The sequence below is a fragment of the Mus caroli genome, chromosome 17, assembly GCF_900094665.2.
Source record: "Mus caroli chromosome 17, CAROLI_EIJ_v1.1, whole genome shotgun sequence".
Lineage (NCBI taxonomy): Eukaryota > Metazoa > Chordata > Mammalia > Rodentia > Muridae > Mus > Mus caroli.
Genome location: NC_034586.1, coordinates 41763687 through 41785037, shown reverse-complemented (window position 1 = coordinate 41785037; position 21351 = coordinate 41763687). Strand labels below are relative to the sequence as shown.

The window sequence follows — 21351 nt, the reverse complement described above, 5'->3', positions numbered from 1 at the left end:
CCTACATGAGAACTGTCCCCATCCTTGCCCATAGCCTCATTAGACAAGGGGAAAGCATGTTCAGAAATGTGACACTAACACCTGACACCCTGTCAAGATGCCAATAAATATTCACTAGAAAATGTAGTAACACACTCAGAATGGCGACACGGCCTGTAAAGGCTGAATTGATTAAATACTTATGTGCTGAGCACTACTCTAAGTCCTTGTTAGGGCTCATTAAAACGATACCCCAAAGTATGACACTCTGAATGAAGGGAACCTGAAGCAGAAGGCCTTATGAAATGCCTTAGAATCAAATCCTTTTAGTCTTCACTGTTGACGATGGTGGGGCTCATGCTGATGTTCCCTTATATCCAAGGGCCTGTTTTCTAGAAAACATTCATCACCTTAAACTTCCTCCTCAGAAATCTCCTCAAAGTACCAGAGAAGAAAGCTAAACGTCTCTGTGACCACAGAGAGACTTCTCTCACAGTGAGGGTCTACTTGTCTTATTCCATAGCTTGCTGTAGCCTGTATCACTCAGAACATTTTACTCTGGGGTCTATCTTCTTTGAGATTATTAATTTCTCCTAAAACTCATTTGCCATCCTCTTTGCTCTTCTAAAGTTGACTATAGCCACTTCCCATCCTCCGCCAGCTTCTATCCCCTCTGAAGCTAACCCCTGCTGCCTTTTAAAAATGTAACCGAGCATCTTGCCTGCATGTATGTTTATGTATCATTTGTATGCCTGGTACCTGTAGAGGTCAGAAGAGGGTGTTAGACCTCTGGAAACGAGTTACAGATGATTGTGAGCTACCATGTAGATGATGGGAACTGAACTTGGGTCCTCTGCCAGAGCAGCAGGTGCTCTTAACCACCAAGCCACCTCTCAGCCCAGAAGGTATTTAAAAAAAATATTTTTAAATGATTTCTTAAAATGCACTCTGTCCTTTCATGGTGCTTACCCTCATTACCCTCTCTTATCCCTTTCCTACTCCATGTGATCCTCTTCCTCAAAGCAGATGTTTGAGCTTCAACCCCCCATCCCTTCTTATGAGTCTCCATCGTGCACAGCATGCTTATGTGCATCAACACAGCCAAATGCCCTTTCTCTGTTCCTCCATTGTCAGCTCATCTCAGCGAACCTCCAGAGGGCTCAGGGGACACATACTGTACTTACCCACATCCTTCACAGCAACCCTGTAGGGCAGGTACCATTTATTACTGCCTTTACCACATATCAGGAAAGAAGGAGGTAAATACAGAGAACCTTTGAGTTTCATTGTTTTGATAAACACTTGTTAATTTAGCTGAACTTAGGTTATGTGCTGGAAACAAAGGTAAGCTGGAGAATAAATGCTAGTTGATAGACTTAAGTAAAAGAAAGGTTAATCCACACATACCACACCACACACATACATATACATACACCACACCATACACATACACACACATATATAACACACACACAAACCACACATGCACTCTCCTGACTCCCACACTCGTGTGCACTCCCACAGCATTTCCACAGAGTTCCAGATCATGCCCCGAACCCATCTCTAAGTTAGCCCATCCATATGCTGATCTACAACTGGAATGAAAAGCAGAGTTTTATACTCTGTCTATTGTCATGATGGAGTGACAGTCACCTGGACAGGAACATATGAAGGCACCAAGCACAATTTTCTTTAACTATGTTAACAGAGCCTGCTTCTATTGCTGTTAGAGACTTAATGATCGATAGCTTTGCTTTATATATTGCTGTATATAACCCCTCTCTACACAGTGACGATGGCTGTGAGATATATTCTGCTTGGACAGACCATGATAAGGGTCCCCAAAGAGAGAAAAAGTCTGTATGATTATCATCATTATCATCATCACCAATAGCTTGATAACATGAAGCTAAAGGTAAAAGGGAAAAATAATGTGAAGTTGAAGGAGATTTCAATTTGTGAGTTCCCAGCACTTCTGGACACTGCTGAGGTGAATTTGGATTGGGTCTCTAAGGCTTTCATGATTCTAACCAAATGCAGCTTCAAAGACAGATTGATCTAAAGAGGAACAAGAGCCCGCCCGTCCCACTCAGGGTAACTAACACTCTGTCCTCTGCATGCATGCCTGGCCCAGGAGGCTTGCTTTGCTCCCCTCCAGAAGAGAGTGATTCTGAGCCTCTTCCTGACGGGTGTTTATGATGAAGGAAGGACCGCTGCTCGGAGCTCTGCAAGGCAAATCCTCGTGGAAGCAAACAGAGTTTATTTTTCAGGTGGGAACATTTTTAGAGTTTACTGGAGATTTTCATTTCCAAATCTCCAAATTCAACAATTCTTCAGCCTCTGTAAGCCTTCAGATGGAAGGTCCAATATTTAGAGTAAACAGTGTCCCAGCCTCCCCTTCTGAGCAGCTTTCTTTCTCACCCCTGTCACAAAAGTGTTAAGTCCTGGCAACTGGAATACAGAACCTCTTTGTGGTAAAGCTTCATACTAAACTTCGCCGACTGTGCTGCTAATGAGGTTACTGCTTAACAGAACCCTAGAAGGACATTGAAAAACGAAAATACCCTGACAAACGTGTTGACCAAAGGATGCCAACAACTCTCCCAGGGTTCTATCCGAAATTCAAGGATTAAAAAAAGTAAAAATGAACTGTAGTGTATGTGAAAAATCATAACATTGAAACATAAGTCCATTTATCTTCTAACTATTTTTCTAGTTCTCGTCCAAAATTTTGCTGGTTATTAAAACATGCCTGTGTAAATATGAATGTTCTGCTTTATAACTTAACTCCCGTTTCTTGTCCTTACGATATAATAATGTCATTGTTTGTTATATCACACTTATTCTTAAAGCAGCGGGGCTTGATTTCCAGGGCTGGTTGACACACCGAGGAAGGGCTTTGTGATGGGAAAATGAAAGGCTAATCGGGAATCTCTGGAGGCCCGGGAAGGCTGTCTGCAGCCCTGAGGACACTGCAGGAGTGCATATTAGCACACGTGGAGCTCTTCACAGTGGTCTTCTAACTGCTCCCCGGGCCCTCCATGGCTGCGCTGTCCACTGATAAGATGAAGGGGAACCTAACTGCAAGAACATCAGTGAAGTCATTCAAATTCCCAGACTGGGGCTGGTCATGGGCAAACATCATATTCCATGAGCATGTTCCCTCTGCCCTGGGGAGAGAACGCCCACTCCTGGATCTCTTTGGAGGTATCCATAGTCAACTGCCTTGTGTACCCAACTGTACCCAATTCTCCTCAGTCATGAGGACCACCAAAAATGAGAGCTCATAGCAGGCTATTAAATGCTACAGTGCTCACAGATAAAGCACAACGTACGCTGTGATTGGAATTACAGACTGTAGGAGCCAGAGTGGGCCTGAGGGATAATTTAGTTTAACTTTCTCATTGTACAGCTGAGCCTGAGTGACTTTTCCAAATGTTATTCAGCTACTTAATGGCTGGGCTGGGAGCATAACCAGGTCTCCATACTGCAATTCTGCTGCTTTTGCCATTAGAACAGGATCCAGCCATGACATACTATTTAACAGGGTCAGTCACCCAGGCACCATCAAGCCTTAATGGGAATGGATTCCATTAACAAGAGGTCTTAGTAGAGAACTCTCTGTACCGAGTTCTCTAAAATTTAGCATTGGCATGCGAGGGCCCAGGGAACAGGATGAACTAAGAAGAGAAGAGTATGGTAAAGAAAATCTCCATTAATAAAATTGATGAGTGTATAGAGAGTGGATGATATTTTTTAGTATTTTTTTTAATATACTATACTTGTGAAAGGAGAAATTTCTCTTTTTCTCTTTCTCCAGTGTCATATTTTTAAAAACCACTAGATTGGAAATCAAGGGACAGAGTTCTAGTTTGGATTTTACCATTAATTCATGACTACACCCTAGCCTTCAACCTTAGGTTTCTAATCTACCAGGGGAAGGGATTGGACTAGTCTACTGCTTTTTATTGATATGATAAACACCATGACCAAAAGCAACTCTAGGAGATGGTTTATTTGGCTTACACTTAATGATCACAGTCTACTATGAAGAAAACCACAGCAGGAACACAAGACAGACTCTACCACAGAGGCCTTGCTTATACAAGCCACCTGTCAAGGGCTGGCACCACCCATGTGTCTTGGGCCCTCCCATATCAATCATTAAACAAGAAAATGTCCACAGATTTGTCTTTAGCTTAATCTGATAGAGGCACTTTCTCAATTGAGGTCCCCTTTTCCCAGGTGACACTAGGATGTGTCAAGCTGACAAAAAATAAAAATCAAAACAAACAAACAAACAAACAGCATAGGGTTATTTTTACCCTACTCACTCATAGGGTGAGCTGAGAAAAGCGCTGGATGTGGCATTGTTCCAGCTGTTGAGGCCAAGGGGAACATAGAACAGCAAGGAGAAGCCATACTGGGAAATCTGAGTTTCCAGTTCTAACCCTAACATGGTGGTTTTGCTTTGATCTGATCTTAGGGCAGTATGTAAGCTCTTATTTGGAGAACAGGTTGTACATCTGAAGTTAACTATGCCCCTTCCCCACCTCTCCCTGCGTCCTCCCCACCAGCCTCTCTCACTGCACACTCATGTTTTAGTAATCCCCAATGCTGGAGGTTTCCTGGTCTTCTCACTCTGTTCATACCTCCCTTGAACTTGATATCTGTGCATGCTTCCTCTCTATCAAGGCCTTCCTGTCTGGGCTAACCTCCTCTGGCCTTTAAACTCAGCCAAGGCATCCTCCTTTTTGCAAAGTCTTCTCTAACTTGAAACTGCATTATGTTTTTCTTTCTCTCACTGTTTGCAGGAGTGAGAGATTTCTGTATGAAAGTAAATTTCCCCTCTCCAATGATAGGGCCTCTGTATGTTTTCACTTCGTCCATAAAGACTATTACAGCCACAGCATATTATAAAGAAATAATACAATTCCATTCCATGCTTTTCTTCTAGGCCACCATTGTCTTTTATATATGTTAAAATATTAGTAGTTCAAAGTTTATATTAAAGACTTGATAAAGAAATACAATAAAAATACCTTGAATGTGACAAAATATTTAATTTAAAAAATCCTGAGACAGTTGTAATTATGCACAGCTTATACCTTTATGCCTTATGCTTTAAATGAACATCTTAATTCCAAAGCAAGTTGGGAAATGAATCTCAACAAGGTTTTGACTGTATGGGGAGAGGGAGAGAGGAAAGGAAGAAGAGAGGAAAGAGGAAGAAAGAAGAAGGAGAGGGAGAAGGAGAGAGAGCACAGTACTTGACTTGAAAGTACTTATAAAAACTCCTTTCAAGAAAGAAATGAAAAGACTACAAGTTAAGGAGAAAATGAAGTAATAAAAGTTACTAAGACACAGAAGCAACACAAACTTGTAGAATATCTGCATATATTCATGTAATTTCTTTCCTTTCCCACTCACTAAATCTTTATTGCATGGATACTATTTATTGCTTATTATTGCTGGGAGGACGTTTATGAGCACAACAGATCCAAGCTTCACAACAGATGACAGACAATTGCAGGGCAAGGACAACACAAGGGCAGAGCCCATTACTATCCGCTGAAGGGTCAACAAGTCCTGTCCAGAAAAGAGGACATCTGACGAGAGAGATGAACAATGAACCAGGAAGTGAACCACACTGATGCAAGGCAGAAAAGCAGCCAAGAGAGAGTGGTGGGGAAAGATCCTTGGGAAAGAAAGCTTTAGTGGAAGGTCTGAGGCAGGGGACAAAGGCCGGCATGGCTGCAGCAGAATGAATAGGAGGCTGGGGAATGCTGAGAAGAGAGGCTGTATGGGGCAAGATCACCTATGCTCTATCATACAGATCATGCAGAATGTTCTCTGACCTTCTAAGGGGTTCTGCTGCAAAAGGGTTTTTCACAGTTTTGGTATGAATGAGTAACTTTTGTCTGGCTGCCGTGTGTGTGTGTGTGTGTGTGTGTGTGTGTGTGTGTGTGTGTGTGTGTGAGTTCTTGGCTTGAAGGAGGGATACCCCAGAAGGTCTACATGTTTAACTGTGGAAAGATGAAAACTGGCAAGAGCAGAGAGCTTTACTATGTGTTTAATGGCGTTTGGCTTTTTCTGAGCCAGTTGGTATCACAGTTCTTTTTCTGGTTCAGGGTCAGTACAAGACCTAAAACCATTTGCATCAAATTCTATTCTGAGAAACCTCTGGGACACATTTATTATTCTTCAGTTTCCAGTGGCTGAGAAGTAGTTCTAAATGATTCCTCAGCTGGAAGAAGGTGGCTTTCAGAAAGGCAGGTCTGAAGGAGCAATTCAAATCAGCATAAACACAAATCATTACCAAGAGCTTCTAAGGCAGAGGGACATACATGCTATGCTTGAACCCCACAGTACATGAAATCCTTGTCTCAAAGCTAAGGCACATGCTTGGGTGTGGGAGGTACCTCCTGAAATCACATCCATTTAAATGGTATCTTAGGGTCTGGAGAGATGGCTCAGTGGTTAAGAGTACACGCTGCTCTTGCAGAGGACCTGAGTTCTGTCCCAAGCACTCATTCGAAATGGCACACAGACCATCTGTAACTCCAGCTCCTGGGGATCAATGCCCTCTTCTGGTCTGCGTGGGTACTACACTACATGCACATATCCTACTTAAACCCCAGATACACATACTTACAATTAAAATAGAATTTTATTTCTTAAAAGTAGCCACAGAAAAAGAGCCATTTTCATTATGAAATTTGGGCCCTGATTAATGAAATCAATCAACAACTTTTCAAACATTTGCTTATAAAGATGCTGCTTTTATTTTTAATAAAATTCATGTCACAATAGAAGGTACCAAATATCTAGCCTTCAAGAAATGTTAAAGTGAATATCTTCTATTCACTATAGTAAGTAGAATTCACTATATCTACAGAAGATGAAGCTAGTGAGAATTCCCAATATCCTTTGGTATTTGTAGTACATTTTTATCTTTTTTAAAGCCGTAATAAGCAATCTCACTCCTGATTCTGATTTGCAATCACAGTGTCCATAACAAATGTGCATGACACACGGTAGAATCTCATTGGTTTACACCCCTGAGCAAACCACAACCCCCGGCTTTCAATCAGGCAAAGGCCTCTTTGCCCAAGTGCACATTAGCTGCTGGCTCAGGAGGGCCTATGGCATGGCCGCCTCCCCAGCGGCAGGCGCACCGCAGCAAGGCGCTCATTAAGCTATTGGGTTTCATTCCAGTAACCGTTCAAATACATTCTTCATTGTACCATAAAGTATGCTTGTTTCATGCTAGAACTTTGATTTTCCTCCTCCCCCTTCCTCTCTACCCTCGTTACCCCCACTTCCATACTCCCGTTTTGGTATTTTTTCCCATGCTAACACACTCACAAAAATTCAGCTAATTCTCAATGGGTCTCTTGGTCATTAGTGCAAATTAGTGAGGTTTTGCTGAATATGGTCAGACTTGATTTGCCAAGTTCTTTTCCCGTTAAGGTTTTAAGCCCATGTGTATTTCAAGGGAAATCTAATTTGTAGGTTTCGGATTCATTTACACTCAGCTCACAAACGTGGTTCTGTGAGGCCTCCATAGCTGGTGTACAAGAAGCCACAGGGGCTGGTTTCTCTTCCTTTTAACAAGTTCTTGTTAGAATGTTTGCTTTGAAGTAGGTATTTAGGCCATGCTGGAAGCAAACAGAACTAAACCCCAGGAAAATGTAAAGTAAGATTTAAAATCCAAGTTCAAAAAACTTTTTCTTGCCCCAATAATTATAGCTTAAAAAAATCTCTAAGGATTGAGCCTTCCATTTAGTGTTTTGAGGATGATGTCACCACTGGCCAGCCTGGATGGGGCTGTGTCACAGAGTGCTTTGCTAGGTGACAAGGTGAATGAACACATGTCCTCTTTGCTTGGCTGTGCTCTGGGTCTGAGTGCTGAGCAGGAGGACCACCCATGCTGTGCTGCCACCCAGCCAGGGATCTGTTCCTGGGGTTCCTGCAGCCACTGTGTCCACAGGTGGTCCCTTCACTACTGACTCCTGCCCAGCACCCCTTTTTGGAGTGTCTGTTGTTGAACTCAGCACAGCACATCCTTCTGGCAATCTCAGCCCCAACAAGACCTTGCTCACCAATCCCCAATGCCTGTTCTCAGCTGGAGCCCAAACCAGAGCCTCTGTTGCAGTCTGCGAACCCCATGGGTCCTGGTTAACTGGTCCTTTCCTCAGGAGCTGTGTGTCCCTTTCACTCAAGTTTGTCACTTATATTGCCTGAATAAAAGAAGGTAAAAGTTACCTTGCTCACTTGGCCCATCCTGTTGTGCCTCACAGCAGTGGGGAGTGCTGCTGGGTCCTTCTGCTCACAGTCCTTTACTGGCAGAGAGTCTCTCTGAGCACCAGTTCTCATTTGGAGAACCTGAGGAAGCAACTCCCAACACTGCCAGAGGCTGCTCTGTCCTTTATCTTCAATAATGGCCCCTCAGAAAGGCAAACAACCTATCACCCCACAAGGGTAGTGGTGCTGCCAAAAAAGCTCTCCTTGCCAGTCATTTTCTTCAGGGGTAACTCCTTCCAGTGCCCAGGAGTTCCTATCTGGGGACCCTAGCAAGATCTCCATGGATATGGCTCAATGTGGCGCCTCTGCTGCATGCAGAATTCTAAACAGTAAACAGAGTCTGAGCTAGAAACCAGCAACGGTAATAAGGAACCAGTGGACTCGCCAGACTTTCTACTGCACTTGCTTTGAGAAACTGGCAAATTATTCTGGGATTAGCAGGAGTGGCCTGTGGGCAAGTACTTCTTTGATGTTCAGAGAACTTGTGTGTTTGTCCATCTACCCATCCATCCATCCATCCATCCTCTGTCTAAATGCAGAGAATTCTAAACGGTTATCATACCCATAAATGGAAAAACCTCTTTCCAAAACTTGAGTGCTGCAATCCATGGAAGAAATAACTCCCTCATAACCTCTGGTCAGGAAATCCTTACATGCACTGTTACCTACCAATCTTTAACAAGGTATCAATCATGTGGCAGGACCTAACGTTTTCTCTATTACATGGGAAAGCAGAGGTGGGAAATGTCTCTTTCCTATCTCATCTTCTAATGTATACAACAAAGGTAGACAGCGAAGTGCAGCAGGAGCTGCTGTGTGGCACCCTGATGTCCACAGCCTGTCTCTGGCCCAGCCTGTCACTCTCTTACTGCTCACTGTGCTCTTTTAGTGGATTAATTTTATCTGGTTAACAATGTGCTTTTAAGAAATATCTGAGCTTCTGTTGATAGAGCAGTGTTGTCTGCACCTACCACAACTCTTTGAACCAGGAGGAACAAAGGCTGAAGCAAGAGTTTCAATCCTGACCAAAGAGATAAGGCAATTTCACTATGGAGAAAATAAAATTCAGTTACCAAATTGTAGTAGTAAGATTCAAATATAAATATTGATGTCTGCAACTCTGAAATGCACCTAATGGGATAGTTTATTCCTTAATAAAACTAGGAAAAAAACTAAACATGTTAGCAGTTCTTTCTGGTTTATGCTTATGGATGGTGTTTTAGATCAGATTTTGCTGTGTGTAAAGTCATTTATTCATTGTAACATGGTGATCACTAAGAAGTATACATTTTTGAAAATATTAATAACTACATAATCTCCCAATCCATTGCTATACCATGGTTCCTATTTATGGGAATGGAGATGTTTCTAGATTTTGACTATTTTTATAGCATGACAGTGAACATTCTTAAGTAAAAACTGAATATTTTCATTTATGCAATGCGTATGTGTATGCATGCATGTGTGTGTATATTTTCTGAATGTTCTCAAGGCCGCATGCATGATGTAAGCATCGAGCATCAAACACTATGGTGCACTTTCTTTCTAGTGTGAAAGCATTTGTGAGTTAAACTCATGCATGAGTAACGCTCACATGTGAAGATCCGTGCATCCCCTGCCTTGGTGGGACCTGAGCTGTTAAGAGATAAGGTGCTATTTGTTAAGATGTATCCCATCTCCTACCATTAACTCTAGGACATGGTTTTCTTAGAGACATTTTATTTGGGCTCCTTTTGAAGACTGCAGACTCTAATAACAGAGAGTTTGGTATATAGGGGATCACTGTAAAGACCCTCTTACAATATGAATCCCTTGCTGTTTTAAACCATCTACTTGATGAGGCCATAGAACTCTTGATATGTAGTTGCCACAGAAAACACTTAACACAGAACAACATGTGGCTAGCAATTCTACTTTTAGGCACAAAGCCTAAGGAATTGAAAGTAGAAACCTACACTGAGACTTATGCATTAATATTCATAGTGTAGGGATGGATAGATGAGTCACTTAGTGGTTAAGAACACTGGTTGAAAATTATAAGGACTGAGATTTGGATCCCCACACCCATGTAATGCACTTTTCAAATGCCTGTAACTCCGGCTCCATGGGATACACCACCCTCTTCTAGTCTCTGTGTGTACACATGTGTGCATGTACTCACATAGACATATACATGAACACATAAATTTTGGGCTGGTAAGAAGGTTGAGCAGTAAAGGGCCTTGCTGCCAAGGCTGATGACTTTAGTTTGATTCCTAAAAGCTGCATGGTAGAAGGAGAGAACTGACTTTCTCAAGTTGTCATTTGACTCCGCCCCCCCCCCCCGAGTGTTAAGTAATTAAAGAAAGTATTTGTAATAGCAGTATTTACAGTAGCCAAGTTGTGGAAGCAACCCATACATCATACAATGGATGAAGAGATGAATAAAATGCAGTATGTAGGGAGGCACAATGAAGTACTACTCAGCTTTATAAGAGAATAAAGTCTCAACACACTACAATACAGATGAATCTTGACAACTCAATGCTGGCTGAAAAGATGAGAATGCCAGACATCATGGAGTCCCACCTGGGGAGATACTGAGAATAGGCAAATTCATGGAGAAAGGAGAAGAGAGGTTACCGGGGCCTGGGAAAGAAGGGAGGGCATTGTTTAAAGAACATAGAGTTCAGAACACTGAATTCTGGAAACAGCCTGGTGATGGCTGCACATGGTGATGGAAAAAATTGCTACAGAGCTGTGCAACTGGAGGAGGCTCAGTGGTAAGCTTTATGTGTTGTGTTCTCCACAATAAAGAAAGAGTTCACACAGGAAAAGAAAAGGATGGCCAGACTTAAGGTAAAACAAGCAAGGTGAACCGTGGCTGTGAACAAGTGTGAGTGTCCACTACAAACATCTATCACATTTTTATGTGTCTGTGAGTGGAAATGTGCACGTGTGAGGGGGAGCTGCCTGCAAAGTTCAGAAGATGGTGTCAGGGTGTCAGATACCTGGAGCTAGAGTTCCAGGTGGTTGTGAAATGCCCACTGTGGGTGCTGGGAACTGAACTCAGGTCCATTGCGAGAGCAGTATGTGCCTGTAACCACTGAGCCATTACTTGTCTTTGGGGAAGTATGATAAGAATGCTTATTTAAAAAATCAGTTTGTTGATGCTGTATTTATTGCTTTGGGTTTTAGTTACCACTTCTGTCTAACCCCCCAAAAGGAGGATGCTGGGAGAAGAGAGAGTTCTGGAGTTAAGCACCTAAGGTAACCAAGGTAACCCCTAATGTAACCATATTTGGACATGGAGCTTAAGGGTCCTAACCTGATAGGCATGGTGGCCTAAAACGAGGAAACCTTCCATACACATACAGAGACGATAGGTCACTGCAGACACAGGGAGAAACAGTTGGGTCAACTGCAGTTCACTAACTTAGCATCTTGACCTTGGACTTCTCAGCCTGTAACATTGTGAGAACTGAAGGTGAAGTCATATCATGCATGGCCACAGTATTTCTTGGGGTGAGCGCACAATTAATACAGTGTGCGACCTACACATCTAGGGGTATGAAGCTAGGCTGGGACAATACTGAAATCAGCTCTGAAAGAGGAGCCGCCTGCTCACACAACAAGGCTCAGCAATCAAGCTGTCAAGTTTCCTTTCACACTTGAGCAGGCAGACCCCCACAGAGGTCACGTGACTAGTCCCAGGTCCTTTAGAAAGACTTGTGGCAGAGACAAGGACCAGAGTCTAGGCCTCTTGACGTCTGTACCCTTTAGTACATCACACAACTTTAGCAAGTCAAACCCTGATCAGGTGTTAGCAGCCAAGATTTTAATTTTGTTCCCCTTACTAAAAGCTCTTTCAGAGGTTCAGCTCCATTTTTCTGGATATATTATTTTTATGATATTTTAAAAGCACAAATCAATTTATCCACATAGGAGAAAAATTAGAGAGATCTTTTGAGAGGGTACAAAACGTAGATGAGAAGTGCAGACCCCACGACAGGACATACATTTAGGCAAATGTTGGCCTAACTGTTCTTTTACAGCAGAGGCCTCTGTGCCCAAAGACACTGCTCATGTAGGTGACTTGATTCCTAATGGCTGCCTATTTATAACATACAGAGGCACTCTAGAAAAATAATTAAAATGTATTTGCTTTCCAAATTAATCATTTATAGTCTAATTTAGCAAAGCATTACATCTTTATAATATTTAAAATATCATTTTTGATAAAACATCCTTATAAATAGACAAAGAAAACCAGATTAATAAGCATGTGTGCCTTTACAGGGCAATAAAATAATACATTTTCATAACATTTAAAAATAATGTGAAGTATAAAAATTGAACAATATTTTGTTTTAAACAGTTCTCATAGAAATTTTTATTTCACTTTTCCATTAGGTAAAGCGAACAGGCATGAAGATAAACACTGTTAATGATGTTGGCGCTGTGGAAGTGTGCCAACGATAGCCAGAATGCTCGTGACCTATGACCAGCAAGCAAACACTTCTCTGTAATATTTCTCAAATGTTCTCCCTCAATAGATGCACAGAACTCTACCACTGGATGGAATTCCATTCTGTTATTTTTCTGTTTTACATTTCATTCAGTTATAGTTGAGCCTGTTGCTGTATGATATGACAAAGAAGTAATGAAGCTGTTTGTCACTAGTCTTCCAAGAATGTGCTGAAGTTCAGTGATAACTGAGGATGAGTTTCAAAAGTGCTTTGAGCAGAGGCAGCAGCACACTTGGGAGAGCAAGCTCCTTCCTTACGCACTCATCCAAGGCAGAACCATGACCAGGGAATAAGAATCTATTCCAAAACAAAACCATTGTTTTAGGGCTCTCACAGTTGCCATCTATTATAAAATGCAATTCATTCTCTTTAAGTAAGTGGGAACATGGACATACTAGCAAGGCAATGCAGAATGGATGAGCTGGCTACAACCAGTCTCCTGGGTAAAGCAGGGACAGTGTTGCTCCTCTCTTCTATGTACCATTGCCCTGGTGGGACTTAATTAGTTCTGAAGAAGGCTAATTATCACAGTCCCATGGGTGCTCAGGGACTCAGGGACAGGCCATGTCCCAACTTTGCACTCCTCTCCCTTTTCTAGAATACCCTCTATAGAAACACTGGCATTCTGTGATAGAGAGTCTTGCTGTTTAGACACATTAATAGTCATTATTTTAAAGGCAGCTAACACATTTTCAAAAGACACCATACAAATGATGTACTTTAGTGACTCCTTAGCTAGGAACTTAGGTTCCAGCTCTATCACTATCTGTCCTGAGAAAAATAGCTTTTGTGACTCCCAGCTTCTTCTGTAAAAAGCTTCACCTTCCTCCTTTCTACCGCCTAACTTACATACTATACTATACTATACTAAATATTATAGCAATACTGCCTTATTAGATTGCAAAGAGCTTCAAAAAATTTAACTCATTCAATCCAGACAGCTCCACAGAAAGGTACTATATATGCCAATATTTTATACACAAGCAAACTGAAGGTCAGAGAGACCATAGCTTACCCAACGATAACAGCATGTGAGAGGGTTAAGCAGAGAATCAGCCAGAAGATTAGTAATACAAGGCATTGTTGTCATCCTGCTGCTTTGGCTGTGGCAGGACAGGACATCAGAGTGGAACACACATGACCCAACAAGTCTGTGGCCATCTTCACACTGGGACACAAAAAGAGAAGAAGCCACAGTCCTCTTGAAGCACAGGCTTCCAGTGACATGAGACCAGAGGGTCCACTACTGCCCAACAGTGCCATTGAGACTGGAGCTTCAATGCATGGCCCTCTGGGGGGCATTCTAGATGTAAACTACAGTAAAAGGACCTTTCAGATCATACAGCCCAAGCTCTAACAACACACAGGAGTTCTCCACAAGCATGGAAGACTCTGTGAAGTGCAGACATCAAATTAGGTCTTTCACTTATTCCAAGGTAAAATGCAATAGCACCTCTGTCCTATTTTGCTTTTCTCTAAGTAATTTCATGCATCATTGAGTGTGAGTGTGCATGTATGCCTGTGTGAAATTCCTCTCAGAAAAAAACATTTGGAAAAGACACTTGCAATTTCTACATTTAAACAACAGATTAGAACACAGAGAGTATCTCAGAGATAGTAGGTAGAACAGCTAGAAAGATGGCTCCAGACAGCTGTGTAGGTTCCAAATGAGGGTACAAGGACATCGTGGGACCATCTCATGTACTGCACACATCTATTTAGGTCACAGGGCCAGAGCATCTTTTACACCTATTTCACATAGTGCTAATTTCATCATTGAGTACATGATTTAAAATGCCATTAGTCTGAAAATCAGAGACTGGCTAAGCCCAAGGCTCAGAGAATGCAGACTTCCTGGAGTCAGGTCTGCAAAGCCTAGCTGTGATGATTCACCCTAAAGTCTTACTAAAGAACTAGCTGAAGGTCAAGCAGATTAGGGAATGAGCCTGGCTAGACAGAGAATTGCAGGCCTCCTCTCTATGGCGAGCTCATATACTCAGTAGCTTTGGGAAGAGCTGGGTTTAACCTCAACTCTTTCAGCAGAGTCTCAGGTTTATTTGTCAAAGTGGATTAAAAGAAAGAAAAGTCTGAATTGCTCTACAGTACATTAGTCATCCTATAGAAATGCAATGTTAAAAAAATGTTCAGTTAACACTGGGTGTGAACAAAAAGTAAACTATGCTTAGGACTCTATGGCTGTGGTTCCTGGTTAAACAGAAATTTTTTGTAAAATGACTGGTTAGTGTAACGATAAAGTCTGACACCCAGCATCTGTAGCCATGGAGAAAGGATAAAGCTGTAGGCAGTGTTTTCTGGGGCTGTTCTGGTATGTATTGGGATACCATTTAAGCAAAATCATGAAACACTATCATAAAGATAAACGTCAACCTTGTGGTTCCCTTTGCACAATCTCCAGGCCCAGGAACCCCGTTTCCAACCTCAGCATCCAGCAGTAAAGAGTCAGCCTTCGACACTGTGTGGTGAGCCTGGCATAGCTCCTCTTCAAACCCCTCACTCACTGCATGCCTTTGATAGGCTTTTCAGTGGGCTCCCTCCCAGCTCCCTCACTATGGAGCAGTCTTCTGTTACTCTTGCCTTAGCAGGCACTGTCCATCCCACTTCACTTTCCTGGATTGCTTCTTTGGGGTTAAGCTAGCTTCCGCCCAATGGGAACACTTCCTCAGTTCCTGTGCAGAACTGAGGCCAACAGACAAGGCACAGAACTTGTCAGCCATATAACTGAGCCACCTTAGGGGGAACTGTCCACCTTAAGGAACATATGGCTTCATATTATGGTGAACTCAATGCCAGAACTGCCTAGCCAAGATGGTCCCAAGTTCTGGGCTCCCAGAAAGCACAAGACAATAAACAACCATTCTGTGTTGACAGACTAAGTTGTGGGATGTCTTATTACAGATGAAATCAACACAATACACAGACTTATAACAGCCAACCACAAGAGCTTGCCTACTGTGATGCTCCTACAATTAGCCAGCTATCAGGTTTCAGGTTTTACAGACTAGACTACCACCACTAACAATCAGAGATGACAAAAGCTAACAGTCACATCACTGTATTCTGAGTTGCTGACCTCTTGCTGTACTGGCAGTATTAATTTGGGAGGTGATGTCTTTCAAGATGATCACATACACAACACGGTGACTGTTGTTTGTAGAATGCTGATGTCACTGGCTTATAAAACCCATGGTTTGCTTAAAAAAGATAATGTATACTTATTTATTTTTTCTCAACAAAATTATTAAAAAGAAAGCTTGTCCACTTTTGAAGGAAAGTTAGATGTGGCTATGAAGAAACTGGGCAGAGGGTGGTGGTCTAAAACAAGGAAGATTTGACAGAGCAGCAAGAAAATAAATGTCTTTGCCAAAATCCATTTCAGTGACTTTCTGAAGAAGGGAATCTTAATAATTTTCCATATGTGTAAAGGGCTTATTTTCAACCAGTACAAAAAAACAGAAAGATTTTTAGAAAGATCTTTTTCTCCCCCCAGAAAGCGCTCCGTACTGGGCACTGGATCTCAGTTACACACAGAAAAGAAACAGTCCGTATGAATTCACGGAGCTTGTCTGCGTGCCAAAAGCTTGCTATTTCACACTGGTATATGAGGAAAGTATTTAAGAAGACTGCCAGCTGTGTAGTCCTGCTTCCTAAATTAGACCCATTCCATGAAAAAGGAACCTTCCCTTCCTTCACATCTCAGTCTTCACTGCAGGCCAACTCCGAGTCTAGGTCTCTGCACAAGACTGGGGAAGGGTCAGTTTACACAGCGCTTGATACACTGTATGTGCAAGACTTCAAACCAGCTGAGGTAAAGATTTCAGAAAATCATCAAGATTCTTGGTAGACAGAACTACCCTCTGGCTCAGCCTTACTGTGATCTGATACTTTCTTTAAAATAATAAAAAGAGACTGAATTGGTGTGTGTGTGTGTATTCTGGGTCCCTGTGGAGGCTGGAAGAAGGTGTGGATGTTCTGGGGATTATGTGTAATAATGAGCAGCGTCTATACCTGGGTTCTCTGGAATTGCTGCAAGTGTTCCTAACTGCTAAGTTATCTCTATTATCTGTTTAAAAATTCTGAAGCATGGTAATGAAAATATTAAATGGTAAGCCTCTCCCTCATTTCTGAACATTTATCTTCTTATTTCTAGCCATGAGGAAAAGTAATATATGATTTATTGCAAGCCCATTAAAATTTCCATGATATTCTTTATATAACAGAAAACAAAACAACCCAACTCCAAACCAATGCTAAATGCACAGAAGGCTCCAAACAGCTAAAGCACCCCTGAGCAAACGGCTGTGCTAGAGGCTCACGGAAGTTCTACTTCAGAGCCACACTAACACAAGCAGTATGGTGCTGGCACAAGAATCATTCACCCCAAAGAAAATGAACTGTGGACTGAGAAACCCACACAACAATGGCTAGTTGATTCTTGACAAAGGTATCAAACACAGTGTAAAGGAAAAAAAAAAGACCATTTCTTTAGCAAATGGGGCAGAAAAACTGATTACTAAAACTGATTTTTAAAAAAAATGGATAGGGCTATATACCAACCTCCTACTTTGCACAAAACAAACAAACAAACAAACAAACAAACAAACACCAAAACCTCAAACTGGATCATACAACTTAGTGCAAGCCCTGCAACTTTGAAAATACTAGAGGAAAAGAAGAAGACATACAACAAGATACAGCCACAGGCAAGGGTTTCTGAGAAGTTCTCCATAGCTCAGGAGAGGGAGAGGGGTGACAAATGAGATCACAGATTAAAAAGCATCACAACTAAAGGGCCCAACTGGAGTGAAGAACGAGGCAACCAGAGTGAAGAGAGAGCAGACGGGGAGCTAGCCTTTGTCAGGTACTAATCTGACAAGGTATTAATATCCAAACTATACAACGAACTAACAGTAAATGATCAAGCAAATTGGACAGCTCCCAAAAGAAGAAATACAAATGGCCAATAGATATATGAAGAATATTCAATAGCCTTAGTCATTAGGAAATGCAAACTGAGACTACATGGAGATATCCTCTTACCCAGTCAGAGGGCTGTCATGTAGAAAATTGCCAACAACAAATGATGGGGAGGATATGGGGAACAAGGGATTCTGACACACCATTGATAGGTCCAACCACTATGGAAGGCACACACTGATGTGCATACACATGGCTACAAACCACTCAATGGTTTATTTTTTCTTTCACTTTTAAGATGATGAAAAAATGATATATACTTTTTAGGAACCATCACTGAAACTGAATTTTGGTCTTTTCTTGGTCTGGTTTGCATATGGTACAACATCATCTCATACTCCATGACATGGCTGCAAGCTTAAATGATCAATTTACCTATAATTTTACAAGTTATGGTGATGGTTTATTCATTTTCTCTTACTTTTTTACTTACTTGAGGGCTAAGCAGGTCACAGATGTTGGGTTTTTCAATTGCAGATAAGCGGAGACTCACAGACTTATACTTAAAACCTAGACATGGACTGGGGAGAAGGCTCACCTGATAAAATACTTGCCTTGCAAACATGGTGATCTGAATTTGATTCCAAGAAACGACATAAAAAGGTAGGTATGGTGGTGTGTGCTTGTAATCTCTTCAGTGGAGAGGTAGAGACAGATCCCTGGGGCTTGCTCCAGCCAGCCTCGCCTACTTGAAAAGCTCCAGGCCAATGAGAGATCCTCTCCATCTACCTATCACCCCCAAAACAGCTCAAACCAAGTGGATGGCTTCTGAGCACTGGAGTCTCTAAGACTCATGTAAAAAGAGCTGGGTATTTTAGTTTTGTAGTCAAACATGTAAATGATAGAAATACCAGTAGGCTATGAAATGATTGGCTTTTAAATGTGTAAGTACCATGTTTAAGTTCAAAACTTTCACTGAGCTAAACAGTGAAACTCCTGGTAAAGAAATTAGTATGGGCCTTTTAGAATGCATACTGGTAGCATACTGAAGGCCATAGGTGTTCTTCAGGAAGAAGGCTGCTGCCTGCATCCTGTAGCTGAGCAGCCACTTCGCTATACCTCCTCCCTCCCTCACTGTCCTGGGATAATCAGTCACAGGTCAGTTCTCTGTCTACTGTGGAGTCTTACTTCCTCCTCATTTTTTCCCACAGCCCAAATCTATAGCTATGCTTTCCCACCCTCCCATGTCAGCTTGTGGTTTGTTCTTGTCAGACTGTCTTCCCAGCCTCCTATCTTTCCACCAAGGTTCCTCTAATGTGTATGGGGTTAGTGTCAACCATGATTTCTAGAGCTTTCATGTACCCATGTGTGTGTGTGTGTGTGTGTGTGTGTGTGTGTGTGCATGTGTCTTGCTAGGGATTTCATCTCCTACATCACCCATGTTATGCAGGCATTCTACCACAGACTTGCATTTTGGATGGTTTACTGTTTACAGTTTGTATTTCAAAATCAATAAGCATTGTTTTTATTTTCCAATTAACTTTAGATGACAAAACAGAAACTTTCAAACATGTATATCCTTTAACTCACTTCATAGAATCTAAGTAAAATATCAAGAAACAACAACAACAAGGTTTCCTGCACCGCAAATAATTCACCAATATTGCTTTTCTTAGCAACAGTATACTCTGATTTATAATGACTGGAACTATTCTCTGCAGACACAGGCTTTAAGAATATTGTGAACCTTCTCCTTCACAGTTAGGCAAACACTTTAATTTCCTTGTTCAAGCTATTTTTCAAAATTTTATTTAGAAAAGACATTTTCTTTTAAGCGAAGAAAGAGTTTATTTCTTTTTTAGGTGAAATAGCCAAGCAGAGAGAGAATTGTGTAAGCTTCTTGTTTGTTTGTGTTGTAAGCTATAGCTAACATTACTGGTTAGCTTTTGTTAACATTATTTACACCAACTATTGACAGCGGGATTCAAAACTGGTTTCATTGCCACTAAAGACCATGGTTTACTGTGGACCCGAGAATCTACTACTGTTGCAATTCTTCTACTATATTTTCCAGCTCCTCAGAATTAAATCACTTAAGCTGATTTTAGTCAACTAGGCTTTGACTAGTTGCAAAGTTAAACTTGTTCTTTCTTTGGGCAGACCCAGAAAACAAGATAAATAATTTTCAGATGATTCCAAAGAATATCATCATTACTGGCAAAGTCATGACCTTAATGTAGAGTAACAAGTTCAAAAGTCTGCATTGCTCTGTGGCAATGCATAGAATATATTATGATTTAGCTTTTCTTTTCTCAGCTGTATTGGTGTCATTATGATGGTTTTGCTTTTGTGATTTTTTTTATTATATAAATAAAGCTGATTTAAAATTTTCATTTTTGAAAGTTTAAGAGGGTATTTTATTTTTATGTGTATGTTTGCCTTCATGGATGTATTTGCACCATACGTATGCCTGGTACCTGTCTAGGGCAGAAGACCATGTTGGATTCCTTGGAAGTGGAGTTGCAGACAGTTGTGAATCATGCAGCTTCTGAGAACAAGACACTGGTCCTTTGTGAGAGCAGCAAGTGCTCTTAGTGGCTGCACTACCTCTCTAGCCTCTTGGATTCTAGGATTATTTTCAATAAAAGCATCCATGGTTCTAATGTTGAATGGCTCGCAAGCTGCTCACGAAGAATCTTGATATTATACTTTACACGTAGATCTACAAATATACTAATTTAAGAGCAGTATGAACTCTTAATGATACTCTGTCAATTGTGAGCATATCTGGAGACCCGAATGGGAATATGAAGCTAAAAACCAGCTTGGTGCCACACACTCCTAAGCTGTGTCCATTGCCTTTCACTTAGGGGTAGGCCAAGCTACAGACCTCCAGGACATATGGAAATAGCAGTCTTTCCTCGGTGGATGGGGTGTGGTATAATATTTCAAACATGAAAATGGTCATTTTAACCATTTGTAACTTATTATATTCTATTCTGGGGCAGGGTCTTACTGTGTAGCCCAGGTTGGCCTTCAGCTCCCACTCTTCCTGCTCCTGGTGCTGCAATCACAAGTTCGCTGTGCTCCTTTGCCAGTCTATTTGAAGTGTACATTTCATAGTTACATTTAAAATGTCATCACAACCAGTATTTTCCCTAATTTTTCCTTTACCCCTGACCAAACAATCTATATTGCTAAAGTAATTTTTCTCCACTGCCCCATGTCTAATAACTTCTGATCTGCTCTCTGAGTTTGTCTGTCCTAGAACCCTCAGGAATGCAGAACCATGCAGCAGTTGTCCATGCGAGTCTGGATCTCTCCACTCATCCTCATGTTTTCTCAGGTCTTCTGGCTGATTTCCCTGGCCAGCAGGATGAGCCAACTGGTGCCTGCCTCAGCACCCCCCCACCCCTGAGAGCTAGGCTTCCTGCTGTGGTGGCTGTAGGGAGGCAGGAGGCTTTCTTTACTTGCCTATGGGGTGAATACAGTCCTTGCAGCAGCAGGCAGAGCACACAGGGACTCACTCCTTCACTCTGTTTCCCTTGACTGAGATCCTGAGACTTATCCTCCCACCCCCTTCCCCCCCACAATTGGTAAAGCAACAGCATCTCTGGAGATA

General features: G+C 41.7%; 1 protein-coding gene and 1 long non-coding RNA gene across 4 annotated transcripts in view; one reads left to right on the top strand and one right to left on the bottom strand.

Moving 5' to 3' along the window:
• Supt3h (SPT3 homolog, SAGA and STAGA complex component) overlaps window positions 1–21351 on the bottom strand; it is a 333205-nt gene that overhangs the window by 37111 nt on the left and 274743 nt on the right. The gene's annotated exons all lie outside the window — the stretch shown is intronic.
• LOC110312499 lies at window positions 10988–12737 on the top strand. Of its 2 annotated transcripts, none has more exons than XR_002380059.2 (3): window positions 10988–11048; window positions 11464–11544; window positions 12679–12737. It is a non-coding gene; the product is annotated as an uncharacterized LOC110312499 (long non-coding RNA). The 2 variants fall into 2 exon arrangements; XR_002380058.2 differs by having other exon boundaries at window positions 11464–11535; window positions 12679–12733.